Source organism: Rousettus aegyptiacus, unplaced genomic scaffold (genome assembly GCF_014176215.1).
Source record: "Rousettus aegyptiacus isolate mRouAeg1 unplaced genomic scaffold, mRouAeg1.p scaffold_m13_p_4, whole genome shotgun sequence".
Taxonomy (NCBI): domain Eukaryota; kingdom Metazoa; phylum Chordata; class Mammalia; order Chiroptera; family Pteropodidae; genus Rousettus; species Rousettus aegyptiacus.
Genome location: NW_023416307.1, coordinates 113,280,223 through 113,302,421, shown reverse-complemented (window position 1 = coordinate 113,302,421; position 22,199 = coordinate 113,280,223). Strand labels below are relative to the sequence as shown.

General features: G+C 35.0%; 1 protein-coding gene and 1 pseudogene across 23 annotated transcripts in view; one reads left to right on the top strand and one right to left on the bottom strand.

The window, feature by feature from the left end:
- Positions 1-22,199, bottom strand: part of ERC2 (ELKS/RAB6-interacting/CAST family member 2) — an 895,762-nt gene that overhangs the window by 305,868 nt on the left and 567,695 nt on the right. The window lies entirely within an intron of this gene.
- LOC118601656 lies at positions 3,822-4,996 on the top strand (annotated as a pseudogene).

Sequence of the window (22,199 nt, the reverse complement as noted above, 5' to 3'; positions counted from 1 at the left end):
AGAGCTCCAACTCTTATGCCCGATTTTCCTTGGCGCCACTGGCTATCATGGAAGACCTGGTTGTAGTGAGAGGTCATAGAGAAAAGCACAGCCTGTTTCATTTTAACAACAGCCTCACTTTACTTGTTACTGACAATGCCCTCTTTTACATTAGCTATGACCCTAGATGACTGCCTTAACAAAAGGAAGTAACACGGTCTAATTGTTCTGGATTCCTCTGTAACAATTCCCTCTTGAGTAAGGAGCATTCTTGGCCTTATTCCAATATATTTATTTATTCCCTCAGTGTGTTAAAAAAAAAGGGAAAGATAAAGTGACATGGTCATAATTAACCCCTACCTTGCTTCTACAAATATTATATCTGATTACTCATAAATGCTACTCCACATGTATGTAAAGATAGTGACTGAATCATCACTACACAAATTTAATCAGTCAATTTGTCATGGAAAAATCTTTGGCATAAAATAAAGTTGTTGTTTTAATATGCCCATTCCTATATAATGAGCAGAAACCCTCCCTGAATATACAATTCTACCCCTGCTATGGTACATGGGTTCCTATGAATCTACATCTCTTCATCCCCCCACTGACAAAACCTGGGCGTAAGCCTGTGAGAAATGCCAAGAATCAATGGGAACTATATGACTCATGGACCAGAAATAAGAACTCTCACCAGTAGAAAGTTCCAGAATCCATGATAAATGCAAAGCTCTGCATGAAAGATTGTCATTTGTGACGTTTACAAACCTTTTTCACTGAGAAGAAATGGTGGAAGCCATACAACATGGACTGTGTTCAGTACATCCATCACTTTGGCCAACCCGATTGAAACCATCTGGAAAATTGTCAGCCATTTTAAACACTCAGCTTGAATTACAGTTGTGCTACCAACTATGACTATTTAGAAAAATCACTCAAACACTAAGAGGCACGAAAGAATAAATTCTAAACTTAACTTTTAAAGAACTTGGTGGGAAACTGCACAATGGCAGGCAACATTTAACCCTTTAAATGATGCCCTGAAATTTTTATTGTGAGCCAAGATGGAACAGACCACTATAGCTTATCTCTCTCACGGATTAAAACTAAACACTCTGGACAAAAATATAAAAGCAACTTCCTGAAGACCCTAAAAAGTGATGTACCAACAGCAGTCCACACAATCTGAACTCCAAAAGACATCTTATTTTTCTATCCATAGCACTGGGGAGTCTTCTGAGATTCAAAAAGTACAGGAGAAATCCCCATTTTTCCCCTTTTTTTCATTTACAGTTTTGTTCCAAGGTGGATCCTAAGTGCAGAGCTGTGCTGCAACAGCTGGGGCAATGAGTAGTTAAACCTCCAAGAGAAATGTCATCTTTCTAACTAGAAGACTGAGAAAGTGGGCTCTGTAAGTTGCAGAATTCGGAAGAAATCGTGGAGAGGAAAGAGCTAAAGAAGAAAATCTCTTAATTCTGTGTATGAATCTGAAAAACTACCAGGTCATCCCTAGGCTGTGCATGTGTGACACAGAATTAAAGGCTTTGATAATTAAACTGACATGGGAACCAATACTCACAGAAGGAAAACAGAACTTGCACAGTGTGAACTTAATTAGGCTGACTGCCTGCTAAGCAAGAAAAACCACAAAAAACAAAAACAAACAAACAAGCAAAAGACAACAAAATATTCTCTAGAGGATTTCAGCAGTACACAAAGTTTAAGCTACATAAAATTCAAAATGTTCAGGATTCTTGCCATGAAAAAAAAAAAGGAACAAGAAAATGTAACTAATTTGCAAAGAAAGGTAATGAATGGATGCCCATACCAACATGATCCAGATTATCAAACAAAAACTTTGAAGTAACTATTATAACTATGCTCCATCAGATAAAAGTTAATACACTTGAATAGGAAAATAGAAATTCTCAGCAGGGATAGGAAGCATAAAAATACAATATCGGAAATTAAATACTACTGGATGTCTCGATGGCAGAATGAAAATAACCAAGGTAAGAGTTAGGAAACTGAAGATAAATCAATAGGAATCATTTGGTCCAGAGAAAAGGGAGGGAAAAATGTAACAAAACATAAACTGAGCCTCAGGACCTGTGGAACAATATCAAAATGTCTTTGTTTGTGTCACTGGAGTACCAGAAAAAAGGAATGAGGCAAGTGCTAAGAAATTTTTTTTTAAATGGCTGAAACTTCTGAAATTTGGCAAAATACATAAATTTATAATTTTGAAAAGCAGAGCAAACCTCAATCAAGATAAATTCAAAGAAAACCACCCACAGTACATCTAAACCAAACCACTAAAAACCAAAGATTAAAAAAAAAAGTTTTTTGAATAGAGCTAGAGAAAAATGACATGTTACAGGGAAAAGAACAATGAATGGAATAACTGTATCACTCATCAGAAATCATGAAGACTAGAAGACAGAAAAACAAGTTCCTTTAAAGTCCCGACAAAAAATAACCTGTCTATACATAGCCCGTAAAAATATACTTCAGGAATGAAGAGAGAATTCATTCTCTGATAAAGACAAATTCAGAGAATTTATCAACAGTAGATCTGCTCTAAAACTGATGGAAAAAAAAATAAAGTTTTTCAGAATGAAGGAAAACGAACACTGTAGAAAATACAGAAATTCAGAAAAGAAGGAAGTTCAACTGCAATGAGGAAGAACTAGAAAATATAGTAGACTATATTTTATCCTCTTAGGAACTTTGAAATATGAAATATGTAATTGTTAAATGTGAAAAATATAATGTTGTCTGGTGGGGTTTTCAATGTATTATGTAGCAAATGTGAAAAAGTAACATATAAGTGGAAGATGAAGAGAACAAGATGGTTGTGAGGTTTCTCCATTTTATCCGATGTGGTAAAATATTAACTCTAAGTAAAATGTGAACAGTTAGGTATATATATTGTAATCTCTAAAGCAGGGAATATTAAAAATACTCAGATAATCTAAAAGAAGCCTTAAAGGATAAACAAGAAGAAAAAAAATTAGGAAAGGCAGAAAGAAAATAATAAAATGGAAAACCTAAATCAAATCATATCAATGATTATAATAAACAGTCCAAATATATAATTTTAAAGAGAAACTGTCATATTGGATTCAAAAAGATCTATGAGAAACCTACCACTTTAAATATAAAGACAACATACATTAAAAGCAATAATAGAAAAGATATACCACGCAAAAACCAAAGAAAAGAAAGCTACAGTGTCTATATTCATATCAATTTCCAGACATACATACATATATATATACATACACACACTATACACACACACACACACTATACACACACACACACACACACATACGTACATACATACATACATACATATATATTTTTTTCCAGGAATAAAAAGGTATCTGTTAATAAAAGAAGACCATTACATAATAAGAGGTTATGACAATATAAAACATCTATGCACTTAATAATAGAGCTTCAAAATATATCCAGTAAAATCTGATAGACTTGAAAGAACAGATGATTTTACTTGGACTTAACATCCTTCTCACAGTATTCAACGGAATACGTAGACAGAAATCAGTAATTGTATAGAAGATTTGTATAACACTATTAACCAATTTGGCTTAATTGGTTAATGGCATTTATAGAACATTCCATTCAACAATAGCATAATAAAAAGTATTTTCAGGTACAAATGGCACAGTCCCTCAAATAGACCATGTCCTGTGCCACAGAATAGGTATTAAGAAATTTAAAAAATAAAGATAATAAAAATTATTTTTTCTGAATGCTACCATGTTTTCTTGGGTGGGTGTGTTGGGACCCGGCCTATACAGTCACATTGGATCTAAGTTCAAAATATGGCAACTTTGAAAGATATTAGTAGGCTACTAAAGTCAACAAAAAACATCCAGAAAATTACCAAGTTTATGAAAATGGTAGAAGCAGCAAAATATACCCTAGCTGAGAGGGAGCTGAAATCAGCTCATGTGTATGGAACAGGATCATTGGCTCTGTATGAAAAAGCTGACATTAAGTGTTCAAAGACAAGACAAAACATCTCCTGATTGAGGTGTCCTCAAACAGAGGAGTTTGTGGCACTATTCACTCCTCTGTCGCTAAACAGATAAAAAGTCAGGTGGTTACACTCACAGCGGCTGGGAAAGAAGTTAAGATTGTTGGAGCTGGTGATAAAATTAGGGGTATACTTCACAGGACTCATTCTGACCAGTTTCTGGTGACATTCAAAGAAATGGGAAGAAAATCTACTTTTGGAGACAGGTCAATCATTGTCCTGGAATTATTCAATTCTGGATGTGAATTTGATGAGGGCTCTATCATCTTGAATTGATTCAGGTCTGTCATCTCCTACAAGACAGAAGAAAAGTCCACCTTTTCCCTTAATACCATTGCGAGTTCTGAGACTATGAGTATTGACGATGATATTGATGCTGACATACTACAGAATGACCAAGAGTACAATCTGGCCAACATTATCTACTATTCACTAAAGGAATCAACCATGAGTGAGCAAAACACAAGGATGATGGCCATGGATAATGCTAGCAAGAATGCTTCTGTAATGATTGACAAATTGACATTAACTTTCAATTGCACTCACCAAGCTATCATCGCAAAAGAGTTAAAATTATCTCTAGTGCTGCAGCTCTAAATTAATGAAAATCAAGTTTCATTCTCAGATAAGAGAAGGAAAATTCAGCCACTTGATTTTGTTTTTAGCTTATTGTTGTCCTGGCCAGAAGAAATTATTGGTCCATTGTTGAAATTACTAAAGACAGAGAGATATTTGTAAATTACCTTACAACTCAAAATTAAAATTAAAAAATAATTAAAATTAAATTTTTTATGAGCACAATGGAGTAAAACAATGTATCTGTAACAAAAGGATATCTGAAAAAATCAACACATTTTTGGAAACTAACACACTTCTATATAACACACAGGTTAAAGAGGAAGTCACATGAGAAATTACAAAATATTTTTAATTAAATAAAAATGAGACTTCAAAAAAATAAAAATATGTGGGATGCAGATAATGCAGGGATTAGAGAGAACTTTATAGCACTAAATACTTTACTAGAAAGCAAGGTAAAAAAATTTTCAAATAAATGAACTTGAAACTATTAAAAAAGTACAAAAAGAAGTCAATGAAACCAAAGTTTGTTCTTTAAAAGAGCACTACAATAGATAACCCTAAAACATTAATATTTCCTAAAAGGAAATATTACCTATGATTTTATGTCCACAAATCTAACAATATTGATAAAATGGAGCAATTTCTTGAAAGAAACAAACTACCAAAGCTCATTCAAAAATAAATAACCTAAGTCATATATCAAATATATCCTGCCAGTCATGAGGTAGCTTAAAATGAAAACTATAAACCCCACAGATCCAAGAAGTGAGATAAACACTAACCATAAGGAACATGAAGAAGACTAAAGCAAAACACATCATAATCAAACTACTTAAAATCAGTGAAAAAGAGAAATCTTAAAAATAGCCAGAAGGAAACCAAGAAACATTACATACAGTGAAACAAAAATAAAGATGGCAGCAAATTTCTTCTCATCAGAAACTACAAATTAGACCATATTTTAGTGGAGCAACATCTTTAAAGTACTAATGAAAAAAATCAGTCAACCTAGAATTCTATATGCAGAAAAAGTACCTTCAAAAACAAAGGTGAAATAAAGACTTCTTCAAGTAAACAAAAGCTTAAAAAATTTAGCAGCATCAGATTTGATCAAGAGAGAATGTTAAAGTCTTTGAAGACAAGGAATATTATACATAACGATTATTTCAATCTACAAAAAGAAATAAAGAGCACCAGAAATGTTAACTACATGAGTAAATATAAAGATTCTTTTATTGTTTAAACCTTTCTAAAAGATAAACTACCATTAGAAACAAATATAATAAAAATGTATTGTGCGGTTATAACAAAAATAGAAATAACATGAATTTCAGCAAAAGCACAAAAACCAGGAGGAAAAAATGGAAATATAATATTTTAATGTTCTATAGTTCTTATACATGAAATGGTATAATGTTATTTGAAGGTAGACTGATAAGTTAGATATATATTATAAATATTAAAGCAATTACCAAAATAACAGAATAAAGAGGTATAGTGAATAATATGACAAAGAAGGTAAAAATGAATCAGTTAAAAAATCTTTTATTAATTTCAAAGAAGGCAGTCAAAAGAAGGATCAGAGAAAAGATGGGGTGAAGAGAAAACAAACAGCAAGATGATATATTGAAATCTGACTGTGACAAAGAATCACATTAAGTATATTTGGTTTAAATACTCCAATTAAAAGACAATGATTTTCATACTGGTTAAAAAAGCAAGAATCAAATATATGCTACCTACAAAGAAATCTACTGTAAATATAAAGACACCATTAGGAAAAAAGTAAAAAGTTGGGAAAAGATACATTATACTAATACTAAAAGATATATAATACTAATAAAAAGAAAATTGAAGTGGCTATGTTAATACTGAAGTCAGTTTAAAGACAAAGAATATTAGGGATGGAGAAGATCATTTCATAATGATAAAGGGGTCACTGAATTAGGACATAACAATCTTATTGTTTATGTTCCTATTAACAGAGCTTCAAAATAAATGAAGCAAAAAGTGATCGATCTGCAGGAAGAAACAGACAAATCCACAATTACAGCTGAAATGTCAACATCCTTCTCTCAATGATTGATAGAACAAACAGTAAGGACACCGAAGATGAACAATGTTAATAACTTTAACTGACATTTTTAAAATACTCCACCCAACAATAACAGAACACAGGTTATTTTCAAGTGCACATGAAATATTTACTAAGATAGTGCATATTCTGAGCCACAAAACAAGTCTCAATAAATCTAAAGGGTTATATTAGTATAAATTATGTTCTCTGATTAAAATGAGGTTAAATTAGAAATCAGTGACATAAAAATATCTTTCAAAATCCCCAAATACATGAAAACTAAGACATTCTTAATAAACCAGAGCCAAAAGAAAAAAAAATCAAAGGGAAAATTAGAAAGCATTTGAACTGAATGAAAATAGAAATACAATAAATCAAATTTGTGATTCAGGTGAAACAGAGGTAAATTTATACACAAATGTCTACATTAGAAAATAGGAAAGGTCTCAAAACAATGACCTCAGCTTCTACCATAAGAAATTATACAAAGGAAGACTTAATTAAATTCAAAGTAATCAGAAGAAAGGAAATAACAAAGATCATAGTGAATAGCAATATAACATAAAACAAACACACTAGAGAAAAGTTAATTCTTTGAGGTCTATAAAATTGATAAACCTCTTGCAAGAGTGATAAGAAAAAAAAATAGACAGAAAGAAACAAATTAGTAATGATATAAGTGATATCACCACAGATTGCACTGATATCAAAAGGACAGGAAAATATTATGAACACTATAATGCCCCAATTTTAAGAGAATAAATAAAAATGGACAACTTAGTTCAAAGACACAAATGACCAAAGTTTGCTCATGAAGAAATAGACAACCCTATGTATATTAAAAGAAGCAAATGTATATTTAAATGTTTTCCCACAAATACCCTATGCCCAATGATTTTACTGGAGAATTCTATCAAACATCTAAGGAAGAAATAATATCAATTGTTTACAAACTTCAAGAAAACCTAATATAAGTAAATACTTCCCAACTCATCCTATGAGGCCAGAATTACTCTCCAATCAAAACCAGGCAAATAAATTACAAAACAAAACAAAACAAAAAAACAAAACAAAAAAAACAAAAACAAAAAACCAACCAACCAACCAAACGAAACCATAGACCAACAGCCCTCAAATATATAAGCATAAAAATTATCTTAAAATATTTCACAAATTGAATTCAACAATATATACATCATCATAATCAAATGAGGTTTATTCCAGAAATAGTTTTTATTTCCTTATTTTAAATTTTAAATTAAACAAACTTGAAGTCCATCAATATTTTTAACTATATTAATCAAATAAAAAAAATGATATGATCACTTCAGCAGAGCCTTAAAGTGTCCAAATCATGAAAAAGACAAATATGTCTACATTTACCACTTTTATTTAACTTCGTACTGTAGATTTTAGTCAGTATAATAAGAGAAAAAAAGATACTGATATTCAACAAGTGCAAAGGCAATTCAGTGGAGAAAGGGTAGTCTTTTCAACAAATGGTCCTGGAACAATTTTACATATGTTAAAAACAAAAACAAAACACTCCTTTGATCCATACACACTCCATATACAAAATTGACCCAAAATATATAATAGACCTAATTGTGAAACCGTAAACTATAAAATGTCCAGGAGAAAACTTAGGAGAAAAATCCATGTGTCCTTGAATTAAGCAAAAATTTCTTAGACATACCACAGTTAATAAAAATAAATAAATTGATATAGTAACTTTTTAAAAATTAAGAATATCTTTAAAAGACACCATTAAGAGAATAAAATGACAATATCCACACACTAGAAGAAAATATTTGTAAATCACACATGCGATGAACAGTCAAATACAGAATATAAAAAGAACTCTCAAAAAACAAAAAGCAAAACCCCAATACAACATGGACAAAATATCAGAACAAACACGTCACCGAAGTATCTATAGAGGTGGCAGATGAACACATGAAAAGATGCTCAACTTCATTAGTCATTAGTGAAAGAGAAATTAAAACCACAATTAGATATTATTGCACATCAATTAGAATAGCAGAATTAAAAATACTGACCATACTAAGTATTCATGAGAATTTGGAGGAACTGGAATTCTCATATACTGATAGAGAGAAAGTAAATTGGTATAATTATTTTAGAAAAAGGTAGCACTTTCTTAAAAAGTGAAACATATTCTACTATATGACCCAGCCATTCCACTGTTAGGTATTTACTCAAGAGAAAAGGAAATAATTCTGGTTACGAAGACATGTACAAGAATAAACATAGTAACTTTATTTATAATAGCCCCAAACTGGAAACAACCCAAATGTCAAACAACAGGTAAATGAATAAATAATAGGCCAAGATTACTGGCATACTAGTCAGCAATAAAAAGGTATGACCTATTGGTTTATGTAACATGAGTGAGTGACAATAAGCAAGTCATACAAGAATACATATGTACCAAATGGAGGAACTGTGGAAAGGAAAGAAGAATGGATTACAAAGAAGCATGAGGAAATTTGGAAAAATAATGGATATATCCATTATCTTGACTGTTTTACATGTGTATCTACATGTTAAAATTTACCAAGATTTACATACTAAATATATGCAGTTTATTATAAGTCAATCATATGTAAATAAAGCTGTTAAAATTTGAACTGATAAATTCTTAATAAAAAAAAACTGGCAGCAATCAAAACAATAAGCATCTATATTTTCCTGGAAATTTACTATGTTCCAGGTGCTACACCAAATGCTTTCTATATATTATATCACCTAATTCTTTAGAAAAACCTAAGGCAGGTACTACTAAAGGGGGTCTGAGATACAGAGAGGATATATAATTTGCCTAGGGTCACATAATTAGAAGAGTAGAGCTGGGATTTATTCCAGAGTCAATGATCTTAGTGACAATATGACTCAGAGAAGGCCTCACAGAAGTGATTCTAGATTTATCTGACTTCAGAGTCCAGGCTCTTCATTGCTTCATTATACTGCATTCCTTGTTGGAAACAACCTGAGAGAGACATGAATAGTTACCCTAGACTGACTAAACCTAGGCTAATTAAATGTGTGTTTTCTAGCCTCTGTAGCCACCATAGACAGAACCCACATTCATCATTCCTCAGTGTTCATATAACCCACAACTGTTGCAGGTTGACTAACTCCAGAGCTGGATGACTTCTGACTCTCTGAAAGAGATGCTCAATATCTGCCTGCCAGAAAATTACACCCTGTAAGACAACCATGGGCGACTCAGAGGTGTTGAAGGACTGCAGATGAGCTGAGACAAGCTTACAAAGGAATGTGGGTGTCCTATTCCGGGGACACACAATGAAAGGTTAGCTCTCCTTGTCTCTGAAGACAATGCATTCCAAGCTCACAGCCCTCTTGAAGAGTGGAGGGGCTCTGCTATTCAGCTGTCCACCACCCCTGTTATCTCAAGGTTAACTAATTATTTTCCTTTATAATTCACTGGAGACTGATAACTATTATTTCCCTGCCTAACACATACTTACAAATGCACTGGTTAAATATAGGTTGCTAGGAACTGGGATGAATATTTTTTTAGCTCAACTTTACCAGGGGTATTTGGACTTAGGATTTTAGAACAAGCCTAATTATCCCAGAGAAATTAACTTGTAAACTGAATAAAATGAAGAAAATTTTCTTTCTTTTTTTTTTTTCAGATTAAGATCTGGGAAAGGACAGGTAGGATCACAGGGTATGCTATCCTTTTTCCTGGTTAATAGAGAACTTCCAGAGAGGAGGAAGTTGAGTTTTAAGAGATGAGTTCTATGCAGAAAAGGAAAATGAGTAAGAATGACAAAGAGTGAGAGAGAGATGAAGGAGAGGTCAGAGTTTATGAATAAAAATATCTGACATATTTATAAAGGCTCTAAACCCATATAGAATGGCTGGTTGTTCTCCACTATCCATTCGCTCCTTCTACAGTCATGGAATTTTAGCTGGCCTGCTGGTCTCAGCTAAGGACTACATTTTCCAGCCTCCCTACCACTTGGTGTGGCCTTGAGACAAATCTGTGACCAAGGGATGAGTGTGGCAGTGATGTACATGGCATCCAGACTATACCCTTAAAAGAAAGGAATATGTTGTTCCCTGTCTCTTTTTCCTCTTCTGGTGGTTAGAACGAAGACTGGATAGAGAGAGCTGGAGCAGTCATCCTGAACCAGGAGACAGAAACTGTCATGGCTGAGGATGACAGAACAGTTTAATAGAAGGAGTCTGGGTTCTTTTCACTGTCAAACCAATAAGACAATCCTACGTGACCTATACAGATTGATATAAGGAAGAAATAAAATTCTCTCCTTTGCAAGCCACTGAATTTTGTGATCATTTTGACATAGCACCCTAATCTGAATCCTGATACATGAGATCATACAAGATTAATAATTAGGATAATGATATCAAATTATATCGATAGGCTGGATGATTTTACTGTGTTGCAACAAACTTCTGGAACCACATTCTCCGAACACTAGGTAGAATAAGTTCAAGAAGAGAGCAAATGTATGATTTATTTTCATAAACTTAGAATCTAGAAAGTGTAGTAAAGTTGTTACGCCAGCTCAGGTCTCCCTTATAGCTTCTTTTTGAAGGCTTGGAATATTGCACTTTAAATATGAGATATGTAGGGGGAGAACTTTGTGATGTTAAAAAGCAAAGTTCTCCATTTCCTTAACCCCACTGTAAAAATGTGTGGCCCCAGTGCTTTTTGTCAGACCTGTTGGCTCCTTCCTTTGTAAAGACTCTGGTTGTTACCTTAAAATCACACTGGATCGTATTAGTTCTCTCCTCTCAATTTCCTTTCCTTAAAACTTGGAGCCTCATCATATCACAATGAAGCGTTGTAAAAATATATGGTAACAAATGTTTTCCTCTGGGCTTGGTAAATTGGAATGGGGCAAGGATTGTGCATTTACACCCAATTTACTGCAGACCATATTACCTATAGACTAACTTGTGAGTTCTCAGATAAAAGCAAATAATGGAAACCATGCCAAAGTAAATGAACATTTTCAATGCCTTTCAAATATTAAATAATGATATAGTCCCTAGAAATATAAAAATGCATAGCAGCATAGTCCACATTCATGCAAAATGCAGTATATACTCTCTATTGCCGTTTTGGAAAGACTGAACATATGATATATACAGAATTTCTATTCCTGACTATAAAAGCAACAGAAATGTGTAAAAATATTCACAATTAGTAGAATGTCACAGCAGCACTATCATAGTAGTCCCCAAATGGAAATAGCCCAAACGCCTATGAAAAATAGGATAGATAAAAATAAATACAGTATACTCAATTAGAATGAGAATGAATTGACTGCAAGTACACACAACCATGTGGGTGTATCTCAAAACAAATCCAGGAAGAATACAATGCTTTTCTTTATAACTCCAATAACATACATTTCATAACCAGACAAAATTAATCTATAGTGTTAGAAATCAGAATAGTTACTCTGGGGAGAGTCTGACTGAGAAGGGGTATGAAAGACTTCTAGAGGGAATAGATGTTCCATTTTTTCAACTGAGTGCTGGTTACATGGGTGTGTCAACTTTGTGAATATTTGCCAAGCTGAAATCATGCATGCTGTCTAACAATTTTAAAAAGGCTTTTAAAGGAAAACATGAATCCAAAATATCAGATTTGTTATAATATCAAAAGCAAAGTATGAAAAGACTGTCATCTAAAACACTGACACTAAATAATACTATGAACATATCTATAAGAACGGATGTTACATCAAAGGATTAAAAAAACATTATAAAGAATCAGCAAAAATGGAAAAGCAGAAAGGACTGCTTTTTTAGGAAAATCTGCTACTAATGTTTGGGTTTAATGATAACAATATATAACTTTGACATCAATTGTTTTACTTGTAAGTATCAATTTTCACTCTTATACCTCACCATTTGAATTATTTAGAATCCATCTTTTGCAATGGAGATAAAAAGATGATCACATTATACTTTTTAAAAATCTAGATTATCCATGGACAACTAGAGTCCATTGGGCTTATAATGCCCAGCACAATAGATGCAAAAAGTTTATTGTGTGTTATCTCTCTAGTCTAAAGGTTTAACTCAGTCTCTAGGAGCCCAACTTAATTTTTCAGTACAGCAGCCACCTGCACTAAAAAGGCAGCCTCTGAATTGGTAATGACTTCTTGTATGAATTCAAGTTCTCCCATCCCATATCTAGCTGTCTATCTATTTCAGTATTAATTTTGGTCTTGGGTTATGTTGACATGATGTACTTTGTCAGGAGAAGGGATTTCAGAGAGATGGCAGGCTTCCATTTCCAAGACAAAGGGCATAATGACATCTTCACCTGCCTTGTCATAGGAAACCTAGCAGAAAGCTTGCGCAGTCTATGGGGTGAACGGCATAGCAACTAACTAAGCAAGTGCCAGACCCACTGATTCAGACACCTATCTGCCTTTTGTGGAGATAACAGAAGCTCTTTATAGGCATGAGCTAAAAACCAGAAACCATAAATAAACTATTGGGAGATGTAAAAAAAAAAAAAATGAATATCTAAACGACAAATGCACACACACAGACACACAACTAGAGAGAGTGTACTGGAAAAAGACACACAATATATTTCAAGAAAATAATAAAATTTTCCTGAGTTTTGTGCACAACCCACAAACTTGAGGATCACTGGAATTCTATTTAGTTTATTTCATGCTTGCATTATGTAAGGCATGTAAATAAACTGGATTCCAGAGTTTCGGTGTTAGATGCTTGTTCCTTATCTCTCCAGTCTAAAGGTTTAACAAATAGCTTTTATGATATTGTTTTTTATTTATTTTTTCTTTCCCTGCCCACCTAAGTTTTAAAAATTCTAGATAAGATATCTGCTCTCATTGAAGTGAATCACAGTAAAACGGCCTTTAAAAAAATGTGTGCATTAGATCTCACAGATATCATACTGGTGTGATCATGGAAGTCTGTCCTAATTAAAGAGAGGACATCAGAAAGAGTTCAGGGTATCAGGCCTTTGCAGAGAACATAGTACCTTTACTGGCAATCAGCTTAACCTACTCATTTATTACAAAGCAGTGTTTAGTCTTCACTTAGAAATAAGTAATGTAGCAGAATGTGCTTTAAATAATTACAGAATAACATAAAGAGCTTGATAAAAAGATTTCTGTTTTACTCATGCCAAAGTCATAGAGTTTTCACTGTAATACAACTCCTTCATTTTACAGGTGAGAAAAAATATGATCCAGGGAGATAATCAGAACTAGTAAATGTCACAAAACTACTCAGTAACAGAACAGGAATGATAACAAGGTCTTGCAGCTCCAGCTCTAACCTCATGACTTCTGTGCAGCAGCCCAATCCTATTACTAGATGATCTGCACAGAAATGTAGACAGTTCTAAAAGAACCTATTCTAAAAAGAATTAGTGAAGGTACAGGCATATGAATGCTTTTGAATCCTCTCACTCTTATAACTGAAGTCGCTCCTTATAACTGAAGTCACTCCGTGAAGACAGGAACTCACTCTGCATTTGCTTGTATTACACAATACTTCATGTTTCACTAAATTAGTAAGAAATTGATGACAGCATAGAAATTTATTTCAAAACTGCTCAATAAAATATGTGCTGAATTCCTCTTCAAGATTTTTTTTCTCCATAAGCGACTAGTAAATTCATTAACACTTGAAAAGATTTCTCAAACTTGGCATTTTTGACATTTAGTGCCAGATAATTCTTTGTTGTGGGGGCTGCGCTTGGCACTGTAGGATGTTCAGTAGCATCTCTGGTCTCTGCCCTGTAGATGCCAGTATCACACCCTCTTGCTCCCACCCACCCCCTCAGTTGTGACGAACAAAAATAATGTCTCCAGTTATTGCCAAATGTTGCTTGGGGAGGCCCAATAGTCCTTGGTTAAGAACAACTGACCTATAGAGAAGGCATACCTCCACATCATTCATGGGACATGAAAGCTTGAGCAATCAACCAGCTGCACATTAATAGATACACACAGAAAGTACTCAGGCAATACAAACTGGCTTGATATACTCTAATCTACTTATCACCTTTGAAGACATTATGCTGAATGAAATAAGCCCATTACACAAGGGCAAATACTGTACGTGGTACCTAGAGAAGTCGAATTCATAGAAACGGAAAGTAGAATGGTGGTTGCCAGGGGCAAGGTGCATAGAAAATGAGTTATTATTTGATGGTTACAGAGTTTCACCTTAGGAAGATGAAAAATTTCTTAAGATGGATAGTGGTGATGGATACAAAACAATGTAAATACACTTAATGTCATAGAACTGTATAGTAAAAAATAGTTAAAATGGTAAATCTTAGGTTATGTATGTTTTACTATAATTTAAAAAATGGTTAAATTTTTTAAGTCATTACAAGGCCTCATTCCACAAAGCAAAAGCACCTAGATACAATTTAAAACTCTAATACAAAAAAAAAAAAGAAAGAAAAAACTTATCTTTTGATGTTTTTTTTTTTGATGTTTTTTTTTTTTTTATTTTGTTTTGAAAATAAATTCCATAGCTAAGGAAACCAAAGATTAAGAAAATCTCCCTCTTAATTCATGGCCAAGCTTTCATGGCCAGAAGCAGGAGCAGTAAGCAGGACTCCAGTGCCTGCTGCAGAGCAGCACACATGCACAAGCGTGCACACGCACACGCATACACACACATACCAGGCTGCAGGCCCTCAGGGAGGCCCCCTGATTTAAGAGTCTTCTCTGTGTGAAACATAGCAAGTCCAGATCCCCTAAGGACTCGGCCTGCGGGCCACATCAGCCCAGAGCCCTTCCAATTGCCAGGATGCTCTTGACAAAAGGCCGTCTGGCACTGAGCGGCGGGGCCATTATTTTCATTTAAACCATACATGTCATGTCCTGTTTGTGAGAAACACGTTAAACTACTCAGAAACAGATTCACAATGGGCTCCATCGTGGGATTCACATTCCTATGAGCTGGCGTACTGTAAACTACAGGGAAAGGCTGGTGGGGTGGTGGGATGGCTTGTCCGCCCTTGTTTTAAACTCAACTGACAATGGGAGGCTTCTCCCCATTGTTTGACGTGGGTCTTAAAATTTTGTTCAAGTGCCCAAAGCATAATGATCTACATTATCCATGAGAGCCCCAAACTTTGAATTCCTTTAAAGGATTCTCTCTTAACAATTTTTATTTTCATAAAAAAAAAAAAAAAAAGAAAAAAGAAAAAAAGAAAAGAAAAGTAAGAATTCAGCCAAGGAAATATCCAAGAAGAAGATGACTGTGCCATTTCTACCTGCATTTCAAAAGATGATCCATCACAACTGAAAGGCATCTTGGAGACATAAACCACCCCCAATAAAACCAGAATCTGATGTCCTGAGCCACTTTACCATAAGAGCATCTTAGATGAAAATGCACCCACCTGTAACACATATAATGAAAAAATCCTCATTCGCTGATGAAAGAAATAACTACTAAACATGGAGAAAATAATTTAGTCATGTTAATTTTAATGTACCCTGATGCTCACTTATTCACCAAATATATGGTATTTATATATAAACCTTCAAGAAAACTACCTTCTAAAATATTAAAACTTGAACCCAAATCTAGGCCTTTAGCCAAGTCAAATAAAAAACAGTGTGATAACTATGTCTGCTTTTGTGCTGTGACATTTCTTTAGGAGGGTAAAGATTTATTATTTAAACTGTATATATCATATCCTGTGAAGTTTTTTAAAAATTGAACTATTTCTTCCAAATGCTTAAAGGCAGATTAAAACTGAATCAAACAGAATCAAAGTCCTATAGAACACACAAAGAATATTTTTAAAGGAACTATATAATTAATTAATATAAAAGTGGAGCTAGCAGAATTCCTAAAAAACAAAATATCTGCCAGGATTCACTGGAGATGTGAAAGCAAATGACAGAATGCCTTATTTCCCTTCCCCTGGGACTGGTATTTTCCTCATTGAAGTATACAAAAGTTCTTCAGTAATTTAAATTTTACTTTAGTTTTATGTAAAAAGATGTCCCTGGCTCCTTAAATGCAACCAGTGAATAATAATATACTCAGCCATCACACCCCAGGCTGCAACATCCTGTTCTTTCTTCTCTAGCATGTCTGTCAAAGAAGAGATGGCCATCATACCCCTGAGAAAGATGAAGATCGTGCTCTTCTTGGCACTACTAAAAAAGAACTTTATCTTTGTCTTTATTTCAAATGCAAGAGGATGTCTTTCACAGGCAGAACTGATTCTCCTGATATCAGTAATCAGCATCAAAACTAAATTAGGGCCTGTGGTTGGTTAAGACATCCCGGTTTTGTAACTTTGGACCTCAGCCTGGCAGCAGGCTTGGTTGAGTCTACCAACACTCTTGTGACACTGAGTAACAGCTCTCTTGTTTGAATGATCCATCCTGCCATATTCCACCCAAAGAACAGCCTAAAAGAGAGAAAGACCAAAGGACACACTCTAGGGCTCATCCAATACAGAACACCATTCATTCTTCACTAGCTAATTCATTCAACTGGCACTGTCAGAGCTTACATTCTAAAGTGGGGACTACGAACAATGAACAAATAAAATACTTAGAGACAGATATGCATGTGTGCGCGCGCACACACACACACACACACACACACAGTGGTGGTGAGTTTTCCAAAGTAAAATATCTATGCCCTAGAGAAATGAAAATATATATCCGCATAAAAACTTGTATGCAAATATTTATAGCAGCATTATTCATAACAGTCAAAGAGTGGAAACAATCCAAATGTTCATCAACTGATGAATGGACAAACAAAATGTGGTATATCTACTCAATAGAATATTATTTGGCAATAAAAGGAAATGAACTAGTAATATATATTATAACATGGATGAACCTTGAAAACACTGTGCTACATGAAAGAACACATACTGATCTCATTTATGGAATACCCAGAATAGTAAAATCCACAGAGACAGAGAGTAGATTAGTGGTTACCAGGGACCGAGGAAAAGAGGTAATAGAGAGTGACAGCTTAATAAGTATGGGGTTTAGGAGGGTGGCAAAAATGTTCTAGAATTAGTGCTGATGGTTGCACAACACTGTGAATATACAAAAAATCCCTTAACTGAACACTTTAACTGGTAAAATAATGAATTTTGTGTTATGTGAATTTTATTTAAATTTTCAAAATAACTTTTAAAATAAGAATAAAAGATCAAGGCAAGAGGACAGAGAATAGCAAGGAAAGTTTTATTTTACCTAATGTGATCAGAAAAGCCCTCTCACACAAGTTGTCACTGCAGCGGAAACCAAATGTAATAAGGTTAAAACCAAATAGCTATCTGGGGCTTTGTTCTCTACTATTCTTTTCTCAATGTCTCACTCAATCAATCGATCTCTATCATCATCATCATTGTCATCATCATCATCATCGCATCATCATCTTTTTATGGTGGCAAAAAATATATATAACACAAAATTTGTTATTTTAACCATTTTTTTAAATTTATAATATTGTGTAACCCCCATCACCATCTATTCCAAAACTTCTTCATTTCCTTAAACAGAAAACTGCTATCATTCTTTCAATGATACAATTAGGTCATTAATACGGAAAACAAAATGAAACAAGAAAATATGACCGATAATTTTAAGAGAAAAGGTGAGTAGAAAGTGTACTTAAATCACTGTTTTATTCTCTCTTGTTCAATAAGATGTTGACAATGCCAATGGCAATAATTGTGTTATACAGGATAACTCAGCCTTTGGGAGAAAGTAGGGGAAAGGGGAGAAAGGGATGTCTAGCAAGATTAGCTTAGCCTTTAGTGGAAAAAGTTCTTCCCTTATCATGAAACATTTGATTTTCAAATATGTGTTGACTTATGGGAAGAGTGTGAAATGGCCAGGTGCCTCCCCGCATCCTCGCACTCTACAGAATGGACAGCTATCCAACCAAATCCAGGTCTAAAAAAATCTCAACTTCTGCTCCCTGAATAATACAAAACTTAAAAAAATCCTGGCATCGAACCTTAATAATTCATAGAAAGAGCAGTGCTTTTTTTTTTTACTTTAACTTGTAATGTATGCCTGTATGCATATTCACACACGATAACTAAATCTCTATTTTAAAAAGGAAACATACATTACTTAAAGACAAAGAAATGTAAAGATGGATAAAATTTTATTAGTTTGAACTAATAAGAGATGGTTTCTATTACACACAGAATTCTCAGCTTTATTTTCTCATAATGTCATTCTTATTCTTGCTATAATCTGGTTTATACGTTACACGTCTTTGGTTCATTTAAGAAGGACTTTAAATTTATAATGCTGGCAAAAGAAATAGACTTACACACTTTAAAATATTAGCCCTTATTCAACATACTTAAGCATACTTAAAACACTACTGATTATAAGCTGCCATGAGGCCAATGTGTGATGAAAATAACTCTCTGAGAAAAAATATTGAAAGGAGGTTCCGATGCATATTGTAAAAGCACTCAGTGAAACTGAAAATAGGTATTATGTCCCTGGTGAAAAGCATCCCAGCTCTAGCAGTAGGTGTATCCTATCAAAGTATTCCAATTCACAAAACAAAAAGGAACTTTTTGATTCATAACACAGTCTCTATATTATGCAGCAAGACAAAAATACTCTGTGCTACCACTAGGCTGAAAATACTGAAAATGCAGGTTCTAGGTGGTCTCTTTTAAATTGATAACATCATATATAGCTGATAGAGAGTACAGAGTTTCGGCCACCACTCTGAGATTCAGAACCTGGAGGCTGGATCCTGTTTTCCTGGTACGCAGCACCTACATTTTCAATCTATCCACTTGCCAAGGTCCAAAACTGCTAAGCTCCCACCGCCCTTCCATTCCCTCTGCCAAGGCCCCACTCCCCTCCTGGTACCACATCTCTAATTCTCAAAGAACTGGCCTATTCCTCTTGCAGTTCCATGTACCTTCAGTGTCTTACCATGCTGCACACAGAAACTCTATTAGTTGGACGTGGCCATGTACTTTAAACACTGACCACTCTCCACCAACATTGGGCTCCTCACACTCTCTCTTCTGAGTGTCCTTATATCAGATGGAGAGACTTGCACCTCTTTGGGGGCATGCTTCTGGGGCTGCTGGAGGGAGGCTGTGGGTTCACTGTGCTTAGCTCCATGGAGTCGCTTTGCCCATGAAATCATTTCTTTTTATTTTTTTCCCTCTTCTTCTTCCCCTGCACCCCACACCCTCTCCCACCTTCTCAGAGTAACTCTAAACTGTTTTAGAACACCTTCATTCCTGCAGGGCTTCAAACAGCAGTGCAGCAAAGTCTGGAAGTGTGGTGGCTGCTAGAGCTGTCTTCACTGCTGTCCGTGCCACTGGGGCAGGGGTGTAGAATGACCTTAAGTCTCCAGGCTCCCTACCACGCCAGCCCAGCCAGGCTGCTCCTAATGAATAACAAATGGGCCTTCCTGATGCATTTGCTCAGGACAAGCTGCCATTACAAGCCGTTTTGTTTTTTTAGTGTTGTGGTAATGTATCATCTTGCTTGGCTGGATGTCATCTTTGAGAAGGTCACCAAAGGTATGTGTGCCCTTCCCCTAGACTCCCCTCCCACCCGCCTACACCCCCGTTACCACCCCTCCTTTAAAGGAAGTTATAGCAAATGTGGATAAAATACTCAACACCTTTGTTTGGATGTAGGGAACCAGAAAATCTAGGACTCTACTCATGGGTATGATTATCATCTATAAATGCTCCCTGTTTTGTAAGATAAGTTCTGCAAAAGGTCTTTAGTACAGATAGTGGACAAGTCACAGGGGCTACAGTGGATGGCACTATGCTTTCAAAATTGATTTGTGGATGAGAGTTGGGGGAAGGCCCTTTATCCTAAAACTAAAAAATCATATCTTGATTCACAAAGTAGAAAAAGTTTCTTTCCAAGCCTCCTACTATTCATCTTCATTTCACAGATATTTAAAGCATGTATTATGTTGCTATGGACAATTAGCCTTTTATCCAATTTTACTTGAGAATTTAACTCTCCCACCTGAAGGTTTTAATTATACCCTCAGCCCCATACTTAGGCCTCGGTTCCTGCAGCTGGAAATCTGCCCCAGTGATGTTATAACCTTGTTAATGTAACAAAAGAGGAGTTTACTTAAAACTGGACTGACTATGGACTTGAGCCAAATTTACTTGAAAGAGGAAAGAGTCTGTCAAAAATCCTATAGTAAACACGGCAAAGCAGTTCTTTCATAGCCTTCCCTTAATTCATAGCGACAAGCAATTTACATGTAAGTGGATTCATATGCTCTACCAAGAGGCCGCCTCTCTCCAAACTGGGGTGGTGTGTGCTCACCCCACCCCCACTGCGACCCGCCTCCCCTTTTCCTTTTCTTTCCTCCCTTTTAGTTTTTTTTTCTTTCTTAGTATGTGGAGTAGGCCATTCTCCTTAGTGAAAAAGCATAAATCCACAATGTTTTAATCACCCCAAAGCATAATTAGGGCCCTCTAAACATTTACCAAGCCAGTCGCTCCAAATAAAGGCAGCTGAAATTTCTGAAAGCCACTCTTAGACCTGACTGTTGTCCTGTCAAATACACACTTTATACTCTGTTGAAGCCTGCTTATAAAGAGCAAAAAACTACCCTGCTAACGAGGTAAGAGTTGTGAGCCTTAAGTGGGAGTTGTTGATCAAACACCAGAGTCCACGTTTTTCTCTTTGTCAAAATTATGAGGTGCTTCTTACCTTCTACTGTTAATTAAATTACCTTTTTTAGTCTACACACTAACAAAAAATATGTATTAGACTAAACAAGTTATGACAACAAGGGAGAGCCTTCTGAGAAAACATGAAAGAAAACATCACTCCTAATATCACTGTATACAGGGGGTGGGGGTGGGGGTAAAGACAGCAAGTAATTTCAGCCTGCAAAAGGAAAAACCCCTAACATTTTAGAAGCAAAAAAACCCAAAAAACAAAAAAACCCCAAAAAAACAAAAACAAAAAAACAACAACAACCAAAAAAACAAAACAAAAACCCAAAATTAATTCCTCCTATGTAGAAAGACAGGTAGGAGTTTGCTTCAGTTACATTATTTTCAACTATGCTCTTTGACAAAATCCATCCATAGCAAACAACTGGCCAGCACTCAAGTTTCTTTCATGCACATTGAAAGTTTAATTAGTTCTAACTAGATCAAAAGTTGTTCCCCCCCCCCCTTTTGGCATGTATCTGTATCATTTCTGTGCTATTTGGAAGCTGCTAGACATCAAAGGTAGATCCATCATTCTTGGGAAACCTCTGTTCCTTGGAGGCAATTCTGATCTACCTCTTCTTCCATGCTACCGGATCTCAAGGCAGCCAGGGGCCATGCTGGTGGGGGTAAGTTGTACTCAAAGAAGGATGCACATAGTTCCTTCTCACTCCTCCTGAACAGCACCCAGCACCAAATGGCCTGACTGTTCCTGAGAATGC